Source organism: Cryptomeria japonica, chromosome 7 (assembly GCF_030272615.1).
Source record: "Cryptomeria japonica chromosome 7, Sugi_1.0, whole genome shotgun sequence".
Lineage (NCBI taxonomy): Eukaryota > Viridiplantae > Streptophyta > Pinopsida > Cupressales > Cupressaceae > Cryptomeria > Cryptomeria japonica.
The window spans coordinates 181,161,692-181,188,981 of record NC_081411.1 but is presented as its reverse complement, the minus strand read 5'-3'; positions in this window follow the sequence as shown (position 1 = coordinate 181,188,981).

Sequence of the window (27,290 nt, the reverse complement as noted above, 5' to 3'; positions counted from 1 at the left end):
AGTCTAAGCCTACTTTTCATGCATCATCATCATCATCATCTACAAGAAAAAGTGATTGGAGAGTCCTATATGCAAAAAAAATGGAGGACATGAGGAAAGAAGATGAAGAACTTGAGCAACTTGAAGCCTTATTTGCTAGAAGAGTACCTAAAGGACCAACAGGAAGTAAGTATGAAGGGAAAGCACCTTTTAAATGTTTTGCATGTAATAAGATTGGTCATTTTGCATCTAGATGTCCTGAAAGGAATGCAAGGTTTGAGGAAAGAGTTAAGAAATCTTTTAAGCCTAACCAAAACATATATAGATTCAAGAAAAGTAAACAATGCTACATAGCAGATGAGGAAGGAGTAACTGATGACTCTGGGGATGAACCGACAGAAGATTCTGCTAGTGGATCCGGCAATGGAAAGGAATAGGTGTTCTATGCTTTGAAGGAAGATGAACTAGAACTGGATATTAAAAATGAAGAAAAGACCCTAGCAACAAAAGTTGAAGATAAGGATAAATGGGTTATTGATTGTGGATGCTCACATCATATGACTGGAGATAAAGGGAAAGTTTTGTCCCTGCAAGAATAAATGGCAATCGAGTCAGATTTGGAGATGACAAAGCATGTATGATCAAAGGTAGAGGTATTATTTCTTTCGATGACAAGCATAACACTGATAATTTCTACTATGTAGAAGGTTTAAATCATAATCTTTTGAGTGTTGGTCAAATGGTTGATAAGGGTTTTCAACTTCAGTTTAAAGATAGAAAATGCAAAATCATTAACAAGATTGGTTTGGAGATTGCAACTGGTATTCAGTTTGGAAGTAATATCTCCCACTTGAACACTAGTAATAAGACATGCATAATTGCTCATATTGATGAGAGTTGGTTATGGCATAAAAGCTTGTGTCATGTTAATTTTGATTGTATTGTTAAGATCAATTCAACTAAAGTAGTTAGAGATATACCTAACATTAGGAAGCCTCATAATCCAGTATATAAGGAATGTCAATTGGGTAAGAAAGTTATAAGTGCTTTTAAGAGCATACATGATAAGACTAATGATGTACTTTATTTGATTCACATTAACTTATGTGGTCCAACAAGGACTAGAAGCTTTCAAGGTGATAGGTATTTCATGTTGATTATTGATTACTATTCTAGGATGATGTAGGTGACTTTTCTAAGGGAGAAGTCTAAAGCTTTTGAGAAATTCAAGATCTTTAAAGAAAAGGTTGAAACTGAAACTGGATTGAAAATAAAATGTCTAAGATCAGATCAAGGAGGTGAGTTCACTTCTCATGAATTTAACAGTTATTGTGAAACAAATGGAATTAGGAGACAACTATCTGCAACTAGGACTCCTCAACAAAATGGAGTACTGGAAAGAAAGAACATAACCATCTTGGATGCAGCAAGATCTATGATGATAGAATCCAAATTGCCTCATATCTACTAGAGAGAAGCAGTGAGTGCAATAGTCTACACATTCAACGGAGTTCACATCAAAGGTGAAACTAATAAGACCCCTTATGATCTATGGTTTGGACATACACCTACTATTAAATATTTCATAATTTTTGGAATTGAATGCAATATCAAAAGAGATGATTCAATTGGAAAGTTTGATCCTAGATGTGATGAACAAATATTTCTTGGTTATTCAATTCAGATCAAAGCATATAGATGTTATAATAAAAGATTTTAGAAAATTGTGGAGAGAGCTAATGTGAGAGTGGATGAGCAGTACAAAAATCACTCTATATCATATGATAGGGAACCATCAGTAGAAATGATCATAACTGAATTGACAATGCCTCAAATGGTATAGGAAGCTGAGACAATTATACCAGCACAATCAAAAAATTCAACTGTGACTAATGATCAGGGCAATGAACTTGAAGTTCAAAAGACACCAAGGTATGTAAGATTAAATCATTCTGAAGATAAAATCATTGGAGATAAGAACAAGGGAGTTATGAATAAAAGGAGACTGGCTAATAAAGAGGTATGTCTTATTTCTCAAGTTGAACCAAAAACTGTTATTGAAGCTTGTAAGGATAAATATTGGTTAAAGGCTATGGAAGATGAATTAGATCAGATAGAGAAGAATGAAACTTGGACTTTAGTTCCCCAACCTAAAAATAAGAATGTTATTGGAACTAAATGGGTTCTTAAGAATAAACTAAATGAGGATGGTAAAGTTGTAAGAAACAAGGCTAGATTGGTTTGTAGAGGATATTCTCAAATGGAAGCAATTGTTTATGGTGAGACATTTGCACCTCTAGCTAGAATTGAAGCTGTTAGACTATTTCTTGCCTATGCAGCTTACAAGAACTATAAGGTTTATCAAATGGATGTTAAATATGCATTTTTGAATGGTGAACTTGAGGAAGAAGTATACATCGAGTAGCTTGATGGATTTTCACTGACATATGATAAAGATATGGTTTGCAGATTGAAGAAAGCTTTATATGGTATGAAACAAGCTACTAGAGCTTGGTATGCAAGATTGGATAAATATCTTTTGAAGCCTAGTTTTACTAAAGGTAGCGCTGATAGTAATTTAAATTATAAGATTAATGATAATGATATTCTGATTATTGAAGTATTTGTTGATGATATCATTTTCGGAGGAGAAGATAAATTGTGCATGGAATTTTCTAACAATATGAAGAATGAATTTGAAATGTTCATGATTGGTGAGATGAAATTTTTCTTAGGTTTGTAGATTACTCAAGCTAACAAAGGCATTTTTATCTATCAAACTAAGTATCTAAGGAAATTGTTACAGAAGTTTGGTATGGATAATTCCAAACCCGTAAGTACTCCTATGGTGACAAGTGAGAAATTATCTATCAAGGATACTTCTAAATCGATAAATCTGACAAGGTACAAGTCTATGATTGGTGGTCTATTATATCTAACTTAGACTAGAACTGATATTATGAATGCAGTAAGTATTGCTTCAAGATATCAAAGTAATCCTAAGGAAAATCGTGAATGTGTAGTAAATAGGATATTTCGGTATTTGCAAGGAACAATAGAATATGGTTTATGGTATTCTAGAAATGATGATTTTACTTTATGTACATATATTGACTCAGATTGGGCAGGTGATACTGATGATAGAAAGATCACTTTTGGTGGAGGTTTTTTTCTTGGAAAGAAACTTTTTTCATGGATCAGCAAAAAATAGTCATGAATTTCTTTATCTACTACACAAGCTGAGTATGTTACAACAGCAACTAATTGTACTCAATTATTGTGGATGAAGCAAATGTTGAAGGATATCAGGTTAAATTATAGTGAACCAATAGTTATCTACTGTGAGAACTCTGTAGCTATTGACATGTCTAAGGATTCGGTACTTCACTCCAAGGCCAAGCATATATCAATAAAGTACAACTTTCTGAAGGACCAGGTAGAAAAAAAGGAAGACAAATTGGTTTATGTGAACACTAAAGAACAGGTTGCAGACATATTCACTAAACAGTTGTCTAAGGAATCATTTGAGTATTTGAGAGACAGGCTAAGGGTTTCTGCCCCACCAGCAGAGACTTGATTGATGTAATTTTGTCATCAGTCCGACTTGCATTATCAGAGATATTATTCATTCCAACAATGATGAGTGGTGCTACTACTCAGGGGGAGTACTTAGATTTGTGATTTTGAGGTTGACATTATTGCTTTGATATTTTTGTCATATTTTTTGGCATTGATGGAAAAGGGGGACAGATATTGATGTGAAAATAAAGAAAAAGGAGTTGTATACATTAGGGGGAGAGAGTTATTCAGAACTTTACAGAGATATCATTCAGATTATTGGTTGTCTTACACAAGGGAAGATTTATTTGTCACTTCTTGGTACTTAGATATTTTTCACATCTAGTGTTGCCATCAATGCCAAAGGGGGAGATTGTTGGCATTATGGATGAATTGATTATGTGTTGCATTGATTTTTTGTCATTGATGTCAACACTAGCTGATATGGATGGTTACCGGAAGATAGGTTTTTGTTACCTAGTGTTATCGGTAGAAGAGATTATCTATGGGACACTTCAGACATGTTTGAATCTATGGAATGTAATTGGTTACATGTGATATGTGCTTCTAGAGAATGTTTTGGTCATTTGGTATTGGCTTGGTAACTGGATGCTATCATAGACTCTTGTACCCTTTCCGACATTGGGTTAAGGCTTTACTGACAAAGCTTTCACTGAGGAATCAAGATATGATGCATAAGTGGTGTTGGTGTGGCTTCTAAATGGATTTCAGGATGCTGAAGATGTTCCTTCATCACGCTCCAACTGCTTGAGGACATTTCTTTGGTGTGGTGGACCCAAAATAGGTCTGGTGCCTATCTAGGTTATGGACCGGTATCATGCTAATGTGTACTCTACACATTACCGGGATGTTTTGGGATGATTTACGGATTTGTAATTGTTGTTTGGGTCTAAAGATGACATGGCATATCATTGTAATATGGAATTATGTAATTATCATATTGTAATATATTTTAAGTGGCTAACCTAATTGGTTTAGGTCTTAGGGTTAGTATAAATGATGTAAGATCTCATTTGAAGATGGTGGTAAGGAAAGGAAATGTAATGTGTGAATATTGTAATATTATTCAGGTAGAGGATTAGGTCGATCATTGAAGATCAAATTGGGATTAAGGAAGAGGTCATAGGCCTCTAGTATTGAGCTTAACCGAGACTATAATCAGGCATGGTAGATGCTATCCCTAGCAGTTCACTCTACTGGTGTTATCTGTTTATCTTGAGGTGGTTTTAACCTCTGTAGTCAGTGAGACTCTTTTGTAATGAGAAATATGCTCTAGCCAGTGTGCCTTCCTACATGTGTAGGCCCCTCATTGTAGGACATACTTTTTGTAGACGTATAATAGGACTGTGGGTAGGCTTCCCACCATGGTTTTTCCATTTCCGGGTTTTCCACATACAAATCATGGTGTTATGTGGTATGGTTGATTTGCATTGATTATCTATTTAATTGTTAAGTTATATTGTTTACAGGTATGTGTGTCTACTGGCATCGATTTCTTCTTTACCATTATTTGAATATTTAAGTGCTCGGATTTGAAGTTGTATTCTGGATTAAATGTTATAATCTGTTAACAACTGATTCACCCCCCCTCTTAGTTGTTCACTGGTTATCCTAACAAGTTTGTTTGGTATAGAAGCACCTCATCAACAAGCTATTCATGACCTCAAGGATGAAGAATAGGACCATTAGGATGTGTTAGAGTGTCTTGTGTATCATGTATGCAAATAAACCCCACCATGTAAGCCCATGCCACCAATTAGGCAATTTGAGAAGCCAATTGGGACAATGTGGTAAAAAGGGGTAGTAGATGGTTTAGATTGGTGTTTGATAGGTTTTATAAATGTTTTATGTGTGTCTGGTTGGGCCATGTGTGTGGATCCCAACCTTAGAGAGAATGACAACTTTTTGAGCAAAATTACAAAAATTCAACTTTTGTAAAATGCAACTTTTGAGTGCAAAAGTGCAACTTTTTGTAAATCAGTTGGAGAAGCCTTTCAACAGATCCAAACTACTCCAAATTTAGTGGGAAACCATTGGATATTTGTATAATCCTTTTGGGCTCGACTCCCAAGGTTGTTGATGTTGGAGTTGGAGTTTGTGAAGCAATAATACTCAAAATACTTCAGTTTTCCCATAAATTCTAAGTTTGGAGGAGTCGTACATTCCTGTACGGATTGATTGGAACCCTACCATTCATGGAGTAGATAGGGAGATGACAAAGAATTCTTTTTGTGGTGGTCTGAGATCTTAACCATTCTGGAGTAGATAGATCTCTCCTTTTTACTAATTGGGACCCGAAATGTGAGGGTTTGGAGAGGGTTTTGAACCAAAATGGCTCTATCTTGCACCCCAGTCCATTAGAAGACTCTTCCTTTGGAGAGATGCATGATAAGCCTTTGTATTTTAGTCTTTTCAAGTTTATTTGCAAGGGAGACTGGGTTGTGTGGAGAAAAGAATAGATTTAGGTAGGTATCTCTATGTGACTACCTAGGATAGGTTTTAGGATAGTCAACATAAGTTGTCATAGCGGTGGATTCTAGGTGTACAACCCTAGAATTAGAGGTTTCTAACTATCCCCCATAGTCTCATTAGGTTGATTTTTCATTTGGTCTACACGTAAATGTAGATTCTTTGGAAAATAGGGCTAATTGCCTATATTAGGTCTCTTAGCCTCTGAAGGGAACAGATCTTGTATCTACAAATTTGGACAAACCATTTGGGGGATCAATACAACTTCCAAAAGGGTATCTAAAATACTAAAAAAAATTTATGGGTGTGTGAAATATTTTTGAGTTAAAGTCCTTTCTATCGTTGAATAGGGCTATAAGTTGAGGGGGTAGGTTTACAAAGGAGGTATAAGGAATTAGTGCCCTAAACCAAAACCAGTGCTTGAAAGAGTCTTTAGATGACATCTGTTGGCCAACTTCAAAATATCAAGTAGAGGTCACTGGTAAAGCATGTTTGAGGAGTTTAGGCCTCTTACTCATCTTGAGTAGGCCTAAGCATAGTGAGTGTGTGTGTAGTTTCATCCAAGGTGTAGAGTCCTTCCTTGCAGGACCCTTGTGTGTAGTTAGGGGGTCACTTGCCTAACCTTGTTTGGGATTATGATTAGGAGTTTGGGTAGGCCTCTACATCAAGTGGTATCAGAGAAAAGGAGTGTCCTTTGGAAGAGAAGGAGAAGACACGATGTTAGAAGAAGAAAGATCTCATGAGGCACCTTCAAGAATGACCAATGCAGAATTAAATGTCTTAGTGAAGAAGCAGATGGTAGAGAGCAGAGCAGTCAGGGCTGAGAATCAGGCCTTGAGAAATGAGATGGACCAATTGAAGAAGAGAGTGGAGAGGGGCAAGAGAGACTCTAGAGAAGAGGGGGATGAAGAGGAGATCCCTATACAGGAAGAGCTAGAGGTACCTACAGACCAAAGACCCCTAATGACTATCCTCAAGTCCATGGAGAGAATAAAAATGGATGTGAAGATGGATCTACCAGTATTTGCAGGCAAGATGGATCCTGACACCATGATGGAGTGGATAGACTCCTTCGACAATTTTTTTGAAAGTGAAGACATACCAGACCACTAGAGGGTGAAGATGGCCCAATCCAAAATGAAAGGAGATGCACTAACTTGGTGGACTTTCATCCAAGATGAGAGGGTGAAAGAGGGAAAGAGAAGAATAGCTACATGGAAGAAGATGATGAAAGAATCATATGTCCCTATGGATTACAATATCCAATTGCATAGGAGGAGACAAAATTTGAAACAAAAGGAGATGGACATGAGTTCCTATAGATTGCTTTGATGAAAGAATCATATGTCCCTATGGATTACAATATCCAATTGCATAGGAGGAGACAAAATTTGAAACAAAAGGAGATGGACATGAGTTCCTATACCAAGGAGTTCATGAAGTTGTGTGTGAGGAATAAGGTTAAAGAGAGTGAAGATGAGAAGGTGGCTAGATATCTCAATGGGTTGAGATTTACAATCCAGGAAGACTTGAATCTCCACACCTCGGAGATAGTCCAAAGTGATTTCAATTGGCACTCAAGGTGGAGGAGAAGTTGAAGAGAAGGCAGGATCAAAATGGCAGAGGTAAAGGGAGACAACAAAGAGGAGGAAGAGGCCCTTTCAGAGGTAGAGGAAATGGTATTGGATACCAAGGAGACTCTAACCAAGAAGGCAATAGAGGAGAGAGAAGTTACAACCAAGGAGGGGGCTACAATCCAAGAGGAAGCTTTAGGCATAGAAGACCACCCTCTAGAGGGAGATCCTAAGGTAGAGGACCTTCTAGGTGCTACAACTATAATCAAGAAGGGCATATGGCCAATAAGTGTCTGGAGAAGGGTTCTAGCTCCATGGGAGAAAGGAGAAGCAATTTGGTGCAAGAATTTGATTGTCAAAGTGTGACAAGTGCAAACACTTATCAAAGTGTTAATGCTCCTAATACCTATGGCTATCCTAAAAGAGGAGAGGCTCTGATGATGAGGAGAGAAGTAACCACCACTAAGGTACTTGACAAGGAGACTACACAAAGGAAATCTCTTTTCAAAACCACTTGCAAGGAAGGAGGAAAGGTACACAAGGTTCTGATAGACTCTGGATCCACTAAAATTTTTGTATCACTTGAAATGGTGGAAAATCTTAAACTTAGGAAGTTGCCTCACCCCTACCCCTATAAGGTCTCATGGCTCACCCAAGGTCAACAATAAGTGGTAGAAGAGCAGGCTTGGGTGGAGTTTCAGATTGGATCTTAAAAGGATAGATTTCTATTTGACATAGCCAAAATGGATGCATGTCATCTCTTTTTTGGGAGACCATGGCAGTATGACTTGAAATCTCATCATGATGGGTTAAGGAATACCTACTCAATCACCAAGGATGGTAAGGTTATAGAACTCTGACTTCTGATAGAGGAAGAGATGGAATCAAAAGGGAAGGATAGAAGAGTGTTGATAGTAGAAGGTAAACAATTCATGAAGGAGATTGCAGAGAAAGGTGTAGTTTTCTATGCCCTCATGTGTAGTCCCAAAATGACAAGGAAAGAGCAGTATGTAGAAGAGAAAGAAGGAGGACCAGAACACATAGACCCAACAATCAGACAATTGCTTGATAAGCATCAAGGCATCATCTTAGATGGAATGCCAAGGTCCCTACCACTGGTAAGGGACATCAATCATTGCATAGATTTTATCACTGGATCTACATTGCCAAACAAAGTAACCTACAAGCTCACCACAGACCAGAATGTAGAAATGGAAAGGCATATTGAGGAGTTGGCTGAATTAGGATTGATTGGTAAAATTCCAAGCTCATGTGCAGTACCGACAGTCCTTGTACCCAAGAAAGAAGGTACTTTGATTCTTTGTACGGACTCAAGAGCCATCAACAAGATAACCATAAGGTATAGGTTCTTAAGAGGTTTGTTCATGCAGGAAGAGATCATCTACTTGGGTTTTGTAATCTCACAAGGTGAGTTGAAAATGGATCAAGAGAAGGTGAGTGCTATATTGTCTTGGCCTACACCTAGAACTATGAATGATGTCTGGAGCTTCCATGGTTTAGCAACTTTTTATAGGAAATTCATAAGAGGATTTAGTCATGTTTGTGCACCCATGCTTGATGCCATAAATGGAGGACAAAAGTGTAGGTTCAGTTGGACCAAAGAGGTAGATGATTCATTTGAGACATTGAATAAGAAGGTTGCAAAACAACCAGTCCTTGCCTTAGCAAACTTCAGCAAGATATTTCAGGTGGAATGTGATGCAAGCCACATGGCCATTGGAGAAATACTTAGTCAAGAAGGAAGGCCTATTTCTTTTTTTTGTGAGAAGCTAAATAATGCCAAGAAAAGATACTCATCTTATGACTTGGAGATGTATGCTCTAGTACAGTCCTTGAAGAAGTGGAGGCACTATTTATTGCCTAAGGAGTTCATAGTGTTTACTGATAATTAGGCACTCAGTTTCATAAATAGTCAAGAGAAGCTTAATCACCGACACATGAAGTGGGTAGAGACCCTACAAGCTTTCACATTCACCCTCAAACACAAGAAGGGAGTCAAGAACAAAGTTGTAGATGCTTTGATCAGAAGGGTCTTGAGTGTAAACCAAATCAAGATGGAGAGTGATGTTATCGATTCCTTGAAGAGTATGTATGTTGATGATGAAGATTTTGGAGAAATATACAAGGTATGTGAAACTTTTGGTGACTAGTATAATATGGAGTTTTATGAGTTTCTGACACAAGATGGATTGTTTTTCAAGGGAGTGTAGTTGTTTACTCCTAAATGTTCCATGAGGTTGAATACTATTAGGGAGAAGTATTGTGGAGCCACGGTAGGTCATTCTGGCCTTGACAAGACCCTAGACCTTGTGAAGAGACATTATTTTTTGCCTAAATTGTAGGCAGATGTAAGAAAGTTTGTGGAAACATGTGTCATATGTCAGAAAGCCAAGGGGAAGTCTACAAGTGCAGGTTTGTATCAACCTTTACCCATTCCTTCTAGACCATAGGAGAGCATAAGTATGGACTTTGTGTTGGGTCTACCTAGAACAAGGAGAGGATTTGATAGTGTTTTTGTAGTGGTGGACAAGTTTAGTAAAATGGCTTATTTCTTTCCATGTAAGACTTCTTGTGATGCATCATATGTTGTAGACCTATTCTTCAAAGAGATAGTCCGGATACATGGATTGCCCCTGAACATTGTTTCAAATAGAGATGTGAAGTTCATAGGTCACTTTTGGAGAACTCTTTGGAAGAATTTGGGGACTAACCTAGCCTTCTCATCAGCCTACCATCCTCAAATAGATGGGCAAACTAAAGTTGTCAATATATCATTAGGAAACCTATTAAGTTGTTTGACAAGGGAACATGGAGAGAAGTGGGATAACATTTTGTCATTGGAAGAATTCTCCTACAATGACACCATAAATAAGAGTACCAGTAAATCTCTATTTCAGATTGCTTATGGTATACACCCAAGGGGAGTGTTGGAGTTAAGAGATTTATTCAAAGAAGAAGCCATTAGTGTAGATGGTGAAGCCTTTTCATCAGCCATTAAAGAGGTGCATGACTAAGTTAAGTCTCATCTCCAACAATCTGCAGTGAAGTATAAGGCTCATGTTGATAAGAAGAAGATAGATGTACAATTTAATGTTGGGCATTCAGTGTGGGTACATTTGAAGAAGGAGAGACTACCACAAGGCAAATACAACAAACTCAAGTAGAGGAAGATTGGAACATATCAGATATTGAAAAAGTGTGGACAAAATGTCTATGAGATCCAAGTTCCTCTTGATCTTGGATTATCACCTATTTTTAATGTGTGCAATCTTACACTTTTCAAAGGTACTGACAATGAAGAAGAGGAACCAATGCAGGTTGCAGCAAACAATGAAATTCCAAGGCAGGAATCACCTAAGTTGAGAAAAGTGATTGACACTAGAGTCACAAAGAAGACAAGGAACAAGGAGTACATTGAGTACTTGGTGGCTTGGCAGGATAAACTAGACTCTGAGGTGGTTTGGATGACAAGTGAGCAAATATCCAATCATGGTGCAGATTTACAAACCTTGATCTCAAATGGTCTTGAGATCTCTTCTCCCAAGGAGTATGGTGCAGGAGCACCTCATCAATAAACTATTCATGACCTTGAGGATGAATAATAGGACCATTAGGATGTGTTAGAGTGTCTTGTGTCTCATGTATGCAAATAAACCCCACCATGTAAGCCCATGTCACCAATTAGGCAATTTGAGAAGCCAATTGGGACAATGTGGTAAAAAGGGGTAGTAGATGGTTTAGATTGGTATTTGATAGGTTTTAGACAGGTTTTATGTGTGTTTTTTTGGTCCATGTGTGTGGATCTCAACCTTAGAGAGGATGATAACTTTTTGAGCAAAATTGCAAAAATGCAACTTTTGAGTGCAAAAGTGCAACTTTTTTTAAATCAATTGGAGAAGCATTTCAATAGCTCCAACCTACTCCAAATTTAGTGGCAAGCCATTGGAGATTTGTACAATCCTTTTGGTCTCAACTCCCAAGGTTGATGATGTTGGATTTGGAGTTTGTGAAGCAATAATACTTAAAATACTTCAATTTTCCTAGAAATTCTGAGTTTGTAGGAGTTATACATGCCTGTAGGGATTGATTGGAACCCTACCATTCATGGAGTAGATAGGGATATGAAATATATTTCTGTTGGTGTTGGTCTGAGTTCTGAACCATTCTGAAGTAGAGAGATCCCTCCTTTTTACTAACCGGGACCAAAAATTTGAGGGTTTGGAGAGGGTTTTGAACCAAAATGGCTTTATCTTGCACCCTAGTCCATTAGAAGACTCTTCCTTTGGAGGGATGTAGGATAAGACTTTTTATTTTATTTTTTTCAATTTTTTTTGCAAGGGAGACTGGGTTGTGTAGAGAAAAGAAAAAATTTAGGTAGGCATCTTTATGTGACTACCTAGGAAAGGTTTTAGGACAGTCATCATAAGTTGTCATAGCGGTGGATTCCAGGTGTGCAACCCTATAATTAGAGGTTTCTAACTATCTCCCACATTCCCATTAGGTTTATTTTTCATTTGGTCTACCGACAAATGTAGTTGCTTTGGAAAATAGGGCTAATTTCCCCTATTAGGTCTCTTAGCCTCTGAAGGGAACAGATCTTGTATCTATAGATTTGGTCAAACCATTTGGGGGATCAATACAACTTCCAAAAGGGTATCAGAAATGATAAATTTTTTGTATGGGTGTGTGGAACATTTTCTAGTTAAATTCCTTTCTATCATCAAAGAGGGCTCTAAGCCGATGGGGTAGGTTTACAAAGGAGGTATAGGGAATTAGTGCCCTAAACCAAAACTAGTGCTTGAAAGATTCTTTAGATGATATTTTTTGGCAAAATTCAAAATCCCAAGGAGTAGAGGTCACCGGTAAAGCATGTTTGAGGAGTTGAGGCCTCTTACTCATCTTGAGTAGGCCTAAACATAGTAAGTGTGTGTGTAGTTTCATCCAAGGTGTAGAGTCCTTCCTTGCAGGACTGTTGTGTGTAGTTAGGTGGTCACTAGCCTAACCTTGTTTGGGCTTGTCCTTAGGATTTTGGGTAGGCCTCTGCATCATTCTTGGAGACAAATCAGAACACATGTCAATAGATTATATAAACAATTTTTCTATAATAAAAAGTTAGGATTTCAAAGTCAATTAATGTTATAATTAATAAAAATGTTAAAAATGTGTAAAGTCATGAAAAAATTAGGAATTTAGAGAAAACCAAAAAGGAAATATGAATCATATAAGAAAGTTGTATCTACTGGTGTCAGTGCCATCGATTCTATAAAAAAACAAGTTGATCTAAAGATAAGAATGTGGTACAGCGAGTTATAACAACTGCTATAGTTAGCAAAAGAACTATTAGTAAAAAAATGTTAAGTGATATAAGTGGCTATTTAAACATAAGGCCATTGAACCTTGTCAATAGCAGCCAAAAGAAGAGAGACAATTGAAAGTGATTCACTAAACTATTGTTGGAGTTTTAGTGGTAGACTTCGAAGGTCAAACATAAAATTAAATGATGAAACTAAGTCATTAATTCAAAATTTTGGGCATGATAACACAAGAGTTTCATCTAATGCTAGATATGTTTTAAAGTTAGGGGTGGGATCAAAAATTCATGATCCTCATCCAAAACATCTTCTTGACATGACTCAAACTATTTTTTTTTTTAAATGAATCTATGTTAATGAATTTATATATTAGTCAAAGATCATTTGAAAAATGCAAACCCTGGTATGTTAAAATCAATAAACAAAGAATATCTTCTTGTTGTAAAACTCATGTTCAATTTCGTTACTATTGTGATATTTTTCGATATATACATTGTACATTGCATGCTAATGATATTGTACAGGATTGTGGTGTTTACGTGCCACCTAAAACTATCAAAGATTTTATTGCAAGTTTATTTTGTAAACCACCTAACGAGAAACTATTTCTTTCAAGTGCATGCATTTTTGGTCTCTGTAATTTTTGTGGGAACTATTCATTGATAGGTAAATGTTTGCATGAACATTTTTCATTGATTTTGGACAAAAAATGGTTGATGTTACGAGATTTAAAAATATAGAATACCCTTTAAAGGATGGAAAGATGGGGAAAATTTTAGATCTGATTACATAATAGAATAGTGTGAATGCATTTATCAATGAGTTTAAGAGTCATATTGTTCTAAAATATGTGAAACACTCCCAACATGGTTGATGGCTTGATGGACAGTTTCACAAATGCAAGAACACATTTCCAGTTGGAAGAATAGTATCAGTTGTCGATTTTGCAAAAAACCAGCACACTAAAGCCACAAGAGGAAACTCAATCACAGTACTATTGGCAATATTTGTGAATATTATATATAGACATGGCCATGATAGTACAAAAGATAACAAAATTTTTTTGAGGGAGTATCATTTTTATGTTAGTGATAATTAATTACACTCATTAGAGTTTGTTCATCATTGCTTCAAGGTCTTTTATGACAATCTTAAGGAAAGAGAAATTTTGATGACACAATATATGATATGGTCAGACAACTGCATAGGACAATACAAAAATGAAAGAATGTTTTATTGGCTAAGTAGAGCTCACAAGGAAACCAATGTCCAAAATATATGGAGTTTTTTTTAAGCGGGACATGGTAAAGGAGAACACGATGGAGTTGGTTCATGTGTAAAAGGAGCTCTTGCTAGAGAACAACTAAAATTTGAGGATGCAGTGAAATTCAAAGATGCTTGTGTAGTTGTGGATTGGTGCAATTCCAAGTTGTCTACAAGATCAATTGAGAACTTCGTAATTCAACGTTTCTTCTGGTTGGTTGAGGAAGCCAATATTCCTATTCTGCATGATTATGATACCATCAGTGGATCAGATAAATGACACTCATTTAAGAGTTCTAATTCAAACACATGAACTATATTCACAAGGGAGCTTGCTTGTTTTTGTCAGTTTTATGTTTCTGGTGATTGGAAATTTTATGAGAATAAAGAATGGGTTGAAGAATGGAAAAAAAGATCATTGACACCCATAAATGCAAATGATCCACATGAAAGAACGAGTGAAGACATGGATCATATGTTTGAATCAGATGACTATGATAGCATTTCAGATCTTATACAAGAAGGTAAAATTCAATTTGAAATTTGTTTTGGTTTATTAAACATACATTGTAATATTTCATATATGTACATGTATGAAATTCAATTTGAAATTTGTTTTGGTTTATCAAAGGAAAATGAAGAGGGGATAGGGTATTGGTTGGCTCGATGGGTAGATACAAAACATAAGTTACCCACTCCTCGAGTAGATGATGATGGTTATAACTATCCAATAGGATATGTGGTTGTTGTTCGCACCTGGCTATGCAAATATCTAACAAGAAAGAATAGATTTCTCACATTTGAAGATTATGAATCAGAGAAGAAGATTATACACTACTCACATTTGGTAGTGGAAACTAATATAAATTTGGATAGATATCATGACAGACCTACTAATAAACAATTATGGACTCTCTCTATGGAAGAACACAAGACAATTATAGATGCTTTGCAAAAGAGAGGATGTAGATGGTATAATAGAATGAATAAATACAAATAAGTTATAATTTCCCTCAATCCATCTCCCTTATATAAGTTGTGATGTATACTATATGTTGCATTTTAAATCATGCATCCTAATTATAAAATATAATCAAATAATTTTGTTTTAGGTCTCCCACAAGTAGAAGGCATGAGCAACTACCATTGTTTGTGCATACTTTATGTTGCATTTTGAATAATTACAAGTAGGTTATAGTTTTGTACCCTTAATACATCTCCCTTTTAAAATTCATGATGTATGCTTTATGTTACATTTTAAATTATGCATCCTAATTATTAAAGCTAATCATATATAATTTTTTTCAAGTCTCTCACTAGTAGAAGTCATCAGTGACTACTACTATTTGTCCATTTATGTTGCATTTTGAGAGATATATCCTTATCATTATAATTTAAGCTGATCAATTTTTTTTATATTTCAGATCTTCCACATGTACATGACATCAATTAATACTACTATTTGTGCATTTACAGATATATGCTAAAAAAATATCTTTGTAAGATGTAAGGTTTAATTGTCTAACTTTACTTGAACAAATGTAATTTTCTTGCACAAATATATAATTATGATAATGTATTTTATAAGAAATGTATTTTTTTGCAGGTCCTTAGGAGATGAACTCAAAGATTTTAGATACCTTCTTGATACACTTTATGTAATATTTAATTGATAGACTTATGATCAAATTTATGGATGAGTATATTATGTTTTAATCAAGTTCAATTTAATATATTATATTTTATGGGGTACATTCTATTTCATACATGTCATTGGTTCTACTTGTTGGACCCCATCATACCACCTAAGATATGCATTGATAGTCCAAAGTCCCACACTATTATAAGATATATATTGATACTATGTTCCTTACACCATGTTGTGCCTAGATGTGGATTAAGACTTTTTAATTAAGTGTCCACCACATATTCAATGTTTATTGCTTAAACCATTATTTTTTTAATTTTCTAGATCCTACACAACTCAACATGTCTTTGAATTGGAATGATTACCACCTACAAACAATGTGAAAGATAAAATCATTAAGATTGAGTTACTACACATTTTTAGACTTTTTAATTAAGTATCCACCACATATTCAATGTTTGTTGCTTCAATCATTATTTTAAAAATTTTCTAGATCCTACACAACTCAACATGTCTTTGAATTAGAATGATTACCACCTACAAACAATGTGAAAGAATAAAATCATTAAGATTGCTACATTTAAATTTTGATTATGTTTTCATGTCATTTTTAAGTGGTCCATAATGACACAAGTTAACATATATTATAATTCTATTTCGCTTTCCTACATTGGTCCATTTTGGCATGTATATGTTACAATATTTGTGGTTAAAATATGTCAATTATATATGTGTAAATTGAGTGGATGGAATTTTACCTAACTTATTGTTCATGAATGTAATAAAGTCACAACATTCTTCTCTTTCAACTCATGAAATTACTATGTATCTTCTCATTAACATTAAGAAAAAAATAATCACAATTTTAGATTACAAGTATCCTATAGTTTGAAGATCAATTTCATCCTCTCAATGGTAGATAGTTAGATTTATCAAGTCCACATAATCCATATAATATCTAATCCATGTATATATATCCATGGTAACATGATGAACTCCACATAATATCTAATATATATGTGTGTGTGTGTGTGTGTCGTCCAAAAAAACAAATGATCTACACCACATAATGAAATTGTTTATATATAATGTACGCACGTCCAAGAAAATATATAATGTTCATAAATTATAAGTACATGTAAACATCTGTATATAGTCCATAAATAAGTACACATCATAGTTTAGTACATGTAAAATCAAATACAAATCACCAGTTAAACCTAAGTCCAATCATCAATAACGTCTCATGTTCTCTTCACTCCACATGGACTAGATTGACCCATCTCATGTTGTACAAGAAAAAAAAAATATGAAAATAAGATTCACTATTAAAAGATAATTATTTGTCAAATCAATTTGGAATTCATAAATTAAGTTACAAACTTACTATATGAAAATACTCATCAAATCCAACAACTTGTTGTGCATGTTCTATCTTCTCAGGAGTCATGTCATCATGTACAAGATAAGAAACATGATAACAAACATGAACACACACACACATGTTTATTTTTTTATTAAATTAAAATTTATTTATAATTTGATTAAATAATCAACATTTAGACTAGCATACATGAGGCTTCTCATCACCTTTACAAATATCTTCAGCACCTTGAGGTCTAGGCACATTGAAATCAATGCCAAATGTCGCAGTAGCTAAGTCTTGTTAAAGGTCAAATTAAGTGTTTTATGAAAAAATTAGGTTAAAAGATTACATTGAAGTATAAACTTTGTTAATCCCCATATATATTGTATTTATACCTCAAAGAATGTCTATTGTCATTCATTTTGGCTCTGATAAACATGATGAGCATAGCCTATCCTGATAGTAGTGTCCACCTGCAAACATGCATATAATGAAATAATATTTATTGAACATATGTGTATTGAATTTCAAGATAACTTAAAAAGTCATAATTACATATTTAATATTTATTAAATCTAAGATACATACAATATATGTTGTCACACTTGTGACACACTGCTCAATATGACATAGAGGGCCCCACATGACTTGCACCCTAGAGAAACAAGAATTCAATGTATCAACATGAAAACTTAAATAGTCTAAGATGATAAAATGATAACCTAAATCTAGTACAATGTCTAGATAGAAATTGTTATTATACCCCAAAAGGTATGCCAAGCTATGTAGGAGTAGATGAAATATTGACTTGATATGATGTAGAGGGCCCCTCATGACATGCACCCTAGAGAATCAAGTATTCAATGTATCAACACAAAAACTTAAACAGTCTAAGACGATAACATGATAACTTAAATCTAGTATAATATCTAAATATAAATTATTATTATACCCAAAAGGTGTGCCAAGTTGTGTAGGAGTAGATGAAATATTGACTCGAACATTAGGTGCACTCCTTACCTACATACACCAAACAATTTTAATCAAGAATTAGTTTGTATAAAAAGAGTGTGCACTTAATTTATACATCACACACACATACATGTATATATATGTATACCTATTCGAGATGATCATCCGCACAAAGAAAATCTACATATGATGTGATATTGTCATTTGATGCATCATTAGGTGCAACTTAAGTGGATCCATTATCTAGAGTAGGACCTACACACATCTAATGACAAATCATACAAGGATGTGGCATTGATTGTGGAGCAGATACCATGTGGGAAGCTTTCTCATTAACGTTACTCGAGAGGGAACTCAAATCATTTAATGTGGAAATCAATGATGTATGTTGTACATCTGAAGGAATGGATAGATAAATAAGAGGAACCATGAGTGGATTGAGTATGGGTGTAATAGTATGTGCCCCTAATTTGTGTTGTGGCATGCCACCACCAACACCCTCGAATGACAAGTAATGTCAAAATAATTGGGTTTTTCACCCAATATAAACTCATAGTATAATTTCTTCAAAAAATAGAAAGGGACCTCATAATTGTGTTGTGGTGGATGATCAAAAACCATCCACCACCTATCCCATAATTGTCTACTCATCTCCAAATGATCACACCACCTAATTGAAATTCATTTTTGGTTAGGTTGCATTTGTTCTTTTGTTTTAGGGTTACTAAAATATGGGCATAAATGAGCTTTGGTGATTTTCAGATTATTTATTCAAGCTTATAAGTTAATTCGGTAGCATAAAATTCATGCAATTGGCCTCTCCTTTTATGGAATTGATCTAATTGTGAATCAATAGATCAAACAAAGTCAACAAGAGCTTCCATTGATTTTGAAAAGTCTAGAAGATGGGGGGGCGTGATAGGATCATTTTGGATTGTGGCAATAATTTGTTCTATAATTTGAAGGTTTTCATTTATTATTTCTCTTAAATGAGCCTCTTCTGATCTAGGGGGTGGAGGTGGAGGTGGAGGGGGTTGAGGTGGATTTTCACCTAACAATTCATCTATGTCAAACACATCCATGATAAATGACAATGCCTGCATATATATAAATATATACATGAATTATATACAACTCTATGTCAAACAAGAATCTAATTAGATTAAAAAAAAATCATTTATAAGTAAAAACATACACATAGTTATTGAACTCAACATGAAATATAATATACTAATTGAATTAAAACATACACATGTTCTTATTGAATATTTAAATAGAAAAAAATTTGAGCATGAAACTTAAAAAAAACATTCATTTAATCTTCATTTCTATTATAAATTCAATAATAGATTCATATCTTTTAAAATACATCACCTTTTTTTTCATTTATTTAAATCTACACAAACTATAAATATACATCATGTTAAAATATTAAAAAAAATCTATTATTTTTGTAGTATATGTCTATAGAGATGAGTAAATAAAAAGGCAATGAAATTATTTTACCACAAGGAATGTGATTTGGAAGAAGAAAAAGATATGAAAATGCTAAAGTAAATTGATATTTCAATCTTATATATTGCATTGTACAAAAGGAAATATTTACCAGAAGGAATGTGATTTGGAAGAAGAAAAAGATATGAAAATACTAAAGTAAATTGATATTTCAATCCTATATATTGCATTGTACAAAAGGAAATATAACTCTAAGGAGGCTTAAGGGTGATCCCTATGTATTCTATATCACTTCTTTGATTGGTAAAAGTGTATTCAACCTTTTTTTTATATTGATATAACTTAGCTTTGTAGATAAATGGATTGTTTCAAGAAATGAATGAGGATGAAAAGAAGTGCAATGGAGATCTTAGGATGTATTTAGATACTTTAGGATAAAGAAAAATAAATATTGGAGAAGCTAGCAAGGTTTAAATTTGGATCACTACCTCTTCTAGAAGCATCCCAACTAAGAGGTAATGTGGGATGTCCAAGGTCCAAATATGTAACTAGTGCATAGGGGATGGTATTTTGATATCAAATAATTTACCAACAATAAAACAATAATTTGGTGTATGAGAACAATTTCTTGCGCTATTTTGTAGTATATGTTTAAAGAGTTGAGTAAATAAAAAGGCAATGAAAATATTTTACCACAAGTAATGTGATTTGGAAGAAGAAAAAGATATGAAAATACTAAAGTAAATTGATATTTCAATCTTATATATTGCATTGTACAAAAGAAAATATAACTCTAAGGAGGCTTAAGGGTTCTCCCTATGTATTCTATATCACTTCTTTGATTGGTAAAAGTGTATTCAACATTTGTTTCTATTGATATAAGGGTTAGTTAATAAGGAATAACTACCTTCCTTATGCTTATGTATTTGAATGACTACCTATCATAGATAATTCAACACTTACTAGGGCCAATCAAGACAAACTAATCTATTATCGAGAAGTTACACACTAATTATCATGTTTTCAAATTTTACATCATTGTATCTTACAACATTATCTTGTCCATATAGATACATTTAAACCTTAAAATGCAATCCCCCAATTAATTCTTTTTTGACTTAGTTTTGGATTAATTAACCATGTTCTAATCTAATCTTCTATAATAGGATAATAATACATCATGCTCCCCCTATCACTTGGTGTATTCACATTAGCAAACTATGTTTTAAGATTTACATCAAGGACATGTATGTAAATAAAATCTTATCCAAGAAGATTATGTTGGCAATTGGCACTCATTGGATTCATTTTGTTGTCATTAATGGCAACAAGATTAGATAGAAGGAAACAAGATTTGATGGAAGTCATAAAATGGCACTAGGAGGCATATACAGATAGATAACAGAATTGGAAGAATTCAGGTCTACACCGACACCGACACCAGCACCCCAACATCAGTACTTCAAGGAAGCTGACATCAAGGAAGATTTAATTTTATAAATCATTTTGTAATTATTGTCAAGGCCGACATTGAATATCTTTTGTAAATGCACTGTAAGCTGACATAAGGAATATCATATGTAATAGGTATATAAGTCAGTTTGCTAGGTCAATTTTGAAAGAAGAAGAAGTGATATAGGATGTGAATGAGATTATGATGTAATAGGTGAATAAGTATAGCAAAACTGTGGTGCGAATTATATGTAAGGAGATTATTTTTGTATGAGAACATTGTATCATGCAATGATCTATAGATAGCTACTAAAGCACTCTTGGAGGAGAAGTAATACCGGTAACAGTTCAAGACAATGAACTGGTACAAAGCAAAACCAGAACCAAAACTCTATCTAGCATAGCAGATGCATTTCTGAGTTCATTTTTCAGTAATTTACTTAGCAAAAAACTTATAGTCAGTGAGACTCTTTGGTGATGAGCAATATGCTCTAGGCAATGTGCCTTTCTGCAAGTCCAGGCCCCTATTTATGTAATATCTTTTCATATGGCCAGTGAATTGATATTGTGGGTCACAAATCCCACCATGGTTTCTCCTCATTGAGGTTTTCCACATATAAATTCTATATGTTATGGTGTTCATTTATGTGGATGATTTATTGGCTTCTTGTTATATGCTTATTTGTTTACCGATACATACTTGCATGGTGTAGAAAGTTAAAAATTGTTCGTTCTGGTAGAACATTGATTCACTCCCCCCTCTCAGTGTTCTTATATCCCAACAATTGGTATCAAAGCTTGGTTCCTCAGAAGAAGTTTTACAGCTTGAGGAAGATCCTGAAACTAGAATCTTTGAACATGGCTATGGAGAAACAACTTGAGATGGCTCTTGAGGATTATGATGCTGAAAGGATGAAGAACTTAAAATTGTAAGAAGAGTTAAATTCTGCAAATGAATTCATTTCTATTCTGCAAGAAAGGTTGTCATCTTCTCAGGCCAAAAGGAAAGAACTTTTGCAACAACCAGATGATGAAGAGAAGAATGCTCTTAAGGAACAATGTCAGAAAGAGAAGAATGCTCTTAAGGAACAATGTCAGAAACTAAGTCAAGAAAATATACTCATGAAGAATGAAATGCAAGATCTGACCATGAGATTATCAAAAGACATTGACAGAAAGAAGAAGGAAGATAGTCTTGTTTTATCTTTGAAGAACAAGTTTGATGAATGTGGAAGATTGACTCATGATAATAATCTGTTGAGAACTGATTTGTTACACTCCCAAAATAATGAACAAAGAACTAGAAAGGAAAATAACTACTCTGAGAGATGATCTGACTACCGCAAGTGAATATAAAGAAAATTTTAGGATCTGTACTACACATTTGGATGACTTACTGAAAAGACAAAGATAGATTTGTGATTTTAGAGGACTTAGATTTGTACAAGGTGAAAGCTCCAGTACTACTAATGAAGATTAGACAACCGGTATGTAGAACTCATCAGAACAGAGGAAACCGGTAACGCAATCTAATGCTTATAAATTCAATGGTAGATGTTTTATTTGCAATAAATTTGGGCACATGGCTAAACAATGTAGAAATAAGGCAAATCAAAAATACAATTCTATTCCCGGTCAATGCACAAACTACAAGAAATATGGTCACAAATTAGAAGATTGCAAAATGAATGTTAAATGTTATGCATGGGAAATTTTTTGACATTTTGCCAATCATGACAGGTCAAGAAATAATAATAATACCGGATATGTCAAATTGATTTAGAAGAAAAATGTTACATGTTATGCATGCAACAAAATAGGTCATATTGCTAAGTATTATAGAAGCAAGACTCAACTGGCTAATAATGATAAAGACAATGAGAAAGGGAAGTAGAAGGTACATGAAATACAACAAGTCCATACCAAGAGATGGGTTATAAAATCTGAAGAAAAAAGTGGAGATGAATCTATACTAGTATATCCATGGGTAGAATAGGGTAATCCTCCACTGACAGAAAATTCCACCAGTAGCTAAGGCATGAGCCTTAGGGGTTGGCAAAGTCATTGCTAAATTTTTCATATTACCCCAGAAGAGATCTAAGGAGATTTGGAAAGAAATCTAGAAAATTGTGTTCATCATCAATGAAGGCTACCCTAACACTTAACTATGAAATCGACATCCGTAGGGTTGTTGGTGAAGAATTAATGACATAAAATTAGGGTTTTATTCATGAATAAAAGAGGGTAAGTGAATTCATTTTCACTCACCGACCATTCAAGTAATCAGAGTGAAGTAAAGGTGAACTAAGAGCGAGCATAGCATTGAGAGAGGATTTGGAATAGTTATCTGAAGCACTCAAATATTTCACCAACATTCACTCAAGTATTTTCCGAAATGGCATCTGGATCTTCTGCTCCTACTTTTATTGCAGATCTAACAATTGTCGAAGTTAAGGATAGGTTAAGGCCAGTCTTTAAGGAGGTTCCCAAGATTGTGAAGAAGGAAGAGTCTACGGAAGGGTTTTCTAGGGTTCCTGAAGGAGTAATGTATGTTGAAGATGTGAGGGAATACATCCATTGCACTCTTGGGGATCTGGGCACTGAAGACATAAAAAGCATTTATCAATCAGTGATACTGGGAGACACCAGAAACATTAAACCATAATTTAAGGTAATTGATGATCTAGGGTTAACCGGTATTCTGTATTTACCAAAATTCAAGGATGAAGTTATTAGATATGTCCTAAGCAGGTTTCACAATGATTTCATTTGGCTAGACAGACCCTACATGATCACAAAGGAAGCTATTCAAGTTGTCACCGGCTTACCTACGGTTGGACAAGAACCTGGTAAGAAAATTTTCAACACAGAGGTTTAAAAACTCACTGGTTCCACACCAGATAATAGATCTATGAGGAAAAGTACAATCACTGAATCAAACATAAAATTTTCAAGCATGATCATAGGATATAAGGTAACTCAATCAAATTGCTTGAATTTTGTTGCAAGTTCATGCATTCATGTTGCATATCAAATGTTAAGAAATAATGTGAAGTGTAAATTATGTGAATGGATGAGGAGTGAGTTAATGTTAAACCTTTAAAAGATGAAAGGAACCAAGAAAGGCACATTTAGATATGGAAACCTAATTGTTTGTTTAATGCTTTATTTCCTGAATGAGCTACCCAGTTTAGGAAAGAAGGAATGGGCTCATGACATACCGATAGGTATGCAAATCAAAATGGCTGTAACTGGTCTTGGTACTGGTAGGGATGAGCAGCTTTGGGGTTACTTTAAGAAATTTCAAGAGAACATGAGGCAAAGGGAAATAATCTCTAAGAACATTGTGGAGAAGTACTCCACTAACATATGTTTCATGGTGAAAACTGATGAAACACTCATGGAAGCTATTGAACCCAGGAAAATATGGATCACTGAGCTAGGATATGAGGTAGATGATAGGATCTTTGAAGTCTATACAAAGACATTGTTAGATGCCCCTTTGGATGAAAAAATAGAGCACTTCAATAGAGCAGGAGAAAAGGCTCTTGAAGTGAAAACAAGTTTCAATAGAAAAAGGAGAGAGAAGAAAGTTGAAAAAATGTTTGCATATGTGCAAAATGTGATTTATAAGATAGATGCTCAACTAGGTTCCCAATATAAATAGGGAGTCAAACCGATAGAAGTTGCTACTGAAGAAGTGAAGAATCCACAATCACACATTTCCCCAATAACTTTCAACTCTGACGCTAAGGATAATCAGCCTCTGGCTTTCAGAAGGGTGCAAAGGAAGAATGTGGTAAAACCACCAGTAGAGAAACAAAAGGCAGAACTAAGGAGGAGACTTGTTAGAAAGGAAGCTCAACCTGCTGCACCTCCACCACCGGTAAAGAAGCCTATACAGAAGAGGAAACTAGTCACACTGGCAACAACAAGCAAAAAGTAGAAGGGTGAATAACACGGATCTAGTAAGACAACAATGACTTGTACTGAAATTATTGATGGAGTGACAAAAGATGGGATATTAAAGAATTTATCAAAATATTATGAAGTTTTTAAAGAGAGTGAGCAAAATGATTTAAAGGAAGCTATTTTATTGTATATAGATATCTATAAGAAGGCATTAGTTGAAATTTTGAAAGAGATACCTTTATCTCTATACAATAAAATTGAACCTAGGAGACTTGATGCTGTCAAGAGGGATAGGGAAATAAAGGAAGTTGCACTTTTGGAACAATGTGGCACTATAAATAATGAAGAGATGAAAAGATGTATAGATACAACTAATAGGACAATTTTTAGTAGTAAAAACTGGTAGATAACTCTTATGATGGGTAGAGTGAACGAGGTGGTAAATGAGACAAGTAAGGGGTGGACAAAATTCTTTCAGAAAAACCTAGACTTTCTCACATCTCAGGAAGAATTTGCAAAGGCAACACCCCCTACAATTCGTGACAAACCAAAAGGAAAGGGTATTTTGGGCAATTCTACTCCAATTTTGACACAATCACAACCGATTGAGGCTACTAGCACACAACCACAACCGATAGTCACAGGGAGTGTACACTTTATACCAGCACAAAATAATTTTGAGCAAGAGAGTGTACAGGACACTGGAAACACTATGGATAATAATCCACCGACAGTAACTGACACTACACCAAGTGGTGAAGCCATCGAAGCAAAAGAGGTTGAGATGGACAAGGTTAAATCAACTGAGTCCATATCAGTAGGCAAAAAATATTCACCGACAAGAGTTTTGGCAATTGACACTTCTCAGGTTTAGAAGAAATCAATTTTTGAGTTAAGTCCAACTGAACTAATGATGATGGCCACTCTGAAATTGTTAAAGGAAGGAACTGTAGACAAAGGGTTAATTGATCAATCAGTCTTTGTATTACACATAATAATACCTGACTATCAGATTGAGGATGGAGCAATCCCTTCTAGTAAGTTCAAAGCTTTAATAGAACACATATCAAATAACTATCAATCCTTGAGACAGATTGCAGACCAATAGGATTTGGATAGTTTCTCTACTGTAAAAAGGGCAACTTTTGATCAACTTATAGAAACCAGGAAGAAGAAGATAGAAGACAAACTTATCTCTATTGAGGTTTGTTTGAAACAATGCACCAATATTTACCAAGTATGTTGTAATATAGGAATTCTAATAGCTAATGTAGATGATAGATTGAAAGAATTATATAACAAAATGGCTACTATTGCTAATTCTTTTGATGGGCTAACTACACTAACTACATCTGTTGATGGACAAATTTTGTCCTTGGAGAACCAAGTTTTTTCTTTTGAGAAAGAAAATGATAAAATACTGAGGAGAGCAAGAAATTTAGGAGGACTGGTGAGTCTAAGACTTGACTCTTTGGGTGTTCACAAGAGAGAATGTATGGATATGCTAGCCAAGCCCACATTGGTAGATTCCCAGGAAAAGGAATCACTTGCCCACTTACTCAGTGGACTTGCATCGATATTAGACACTTTAAAATCGAGCTGGGACACATATCTTCAGTTGCTGCAAAAGGCATACCCATAAATTATGAAGATTACTAAGCTCAAATGACTCTAACTGTATTCTTTCATTTTTTAATTCTTTCACCGGTCTTCGGCATTAATGTCAAAGGGGGAGTATGTACATATGTGAAAAATATCAAGGATATGTTATTAGTTGAAGTGTGTTGCTCAGGGGGAGCACACCGGCAGGGAATCCATTTTTCACATGAGTGTTGCCATGAATGCCAAAGGGGGAGATTGTTGGTAATTGACACTCATTGGATTCATTTTGTTGTCATTGATGGAAACAAGATTAGATAGAAGGTAACAAGATCTGATGGAAGTCACAGACCGACACTAGGAGGCATATACCGACAGATACCGACATTGGAAGCATTTAGGTCTACATCAGCACCAGCACCCTGACATCAGTACTTGAAGGAAGCCGACATCAAGGAAGATTTATTTTTGTAAATAATTTTATAATTATTATCGATGCCGACATTGAATATCTTTTGTAAATGCATTGTAAGCCAACATAAGGGATATCATATGTAATAGGTATATAAGTCAGTCTGCTAGGCCAATTTTGAAAGAAGAAGAAGAAGTGATATAGGATGCAAATGAGATTATGATGTAATAGGTGAATAATAAGTATAACAAAACTGTGGTGCGAATTATATGTAAGG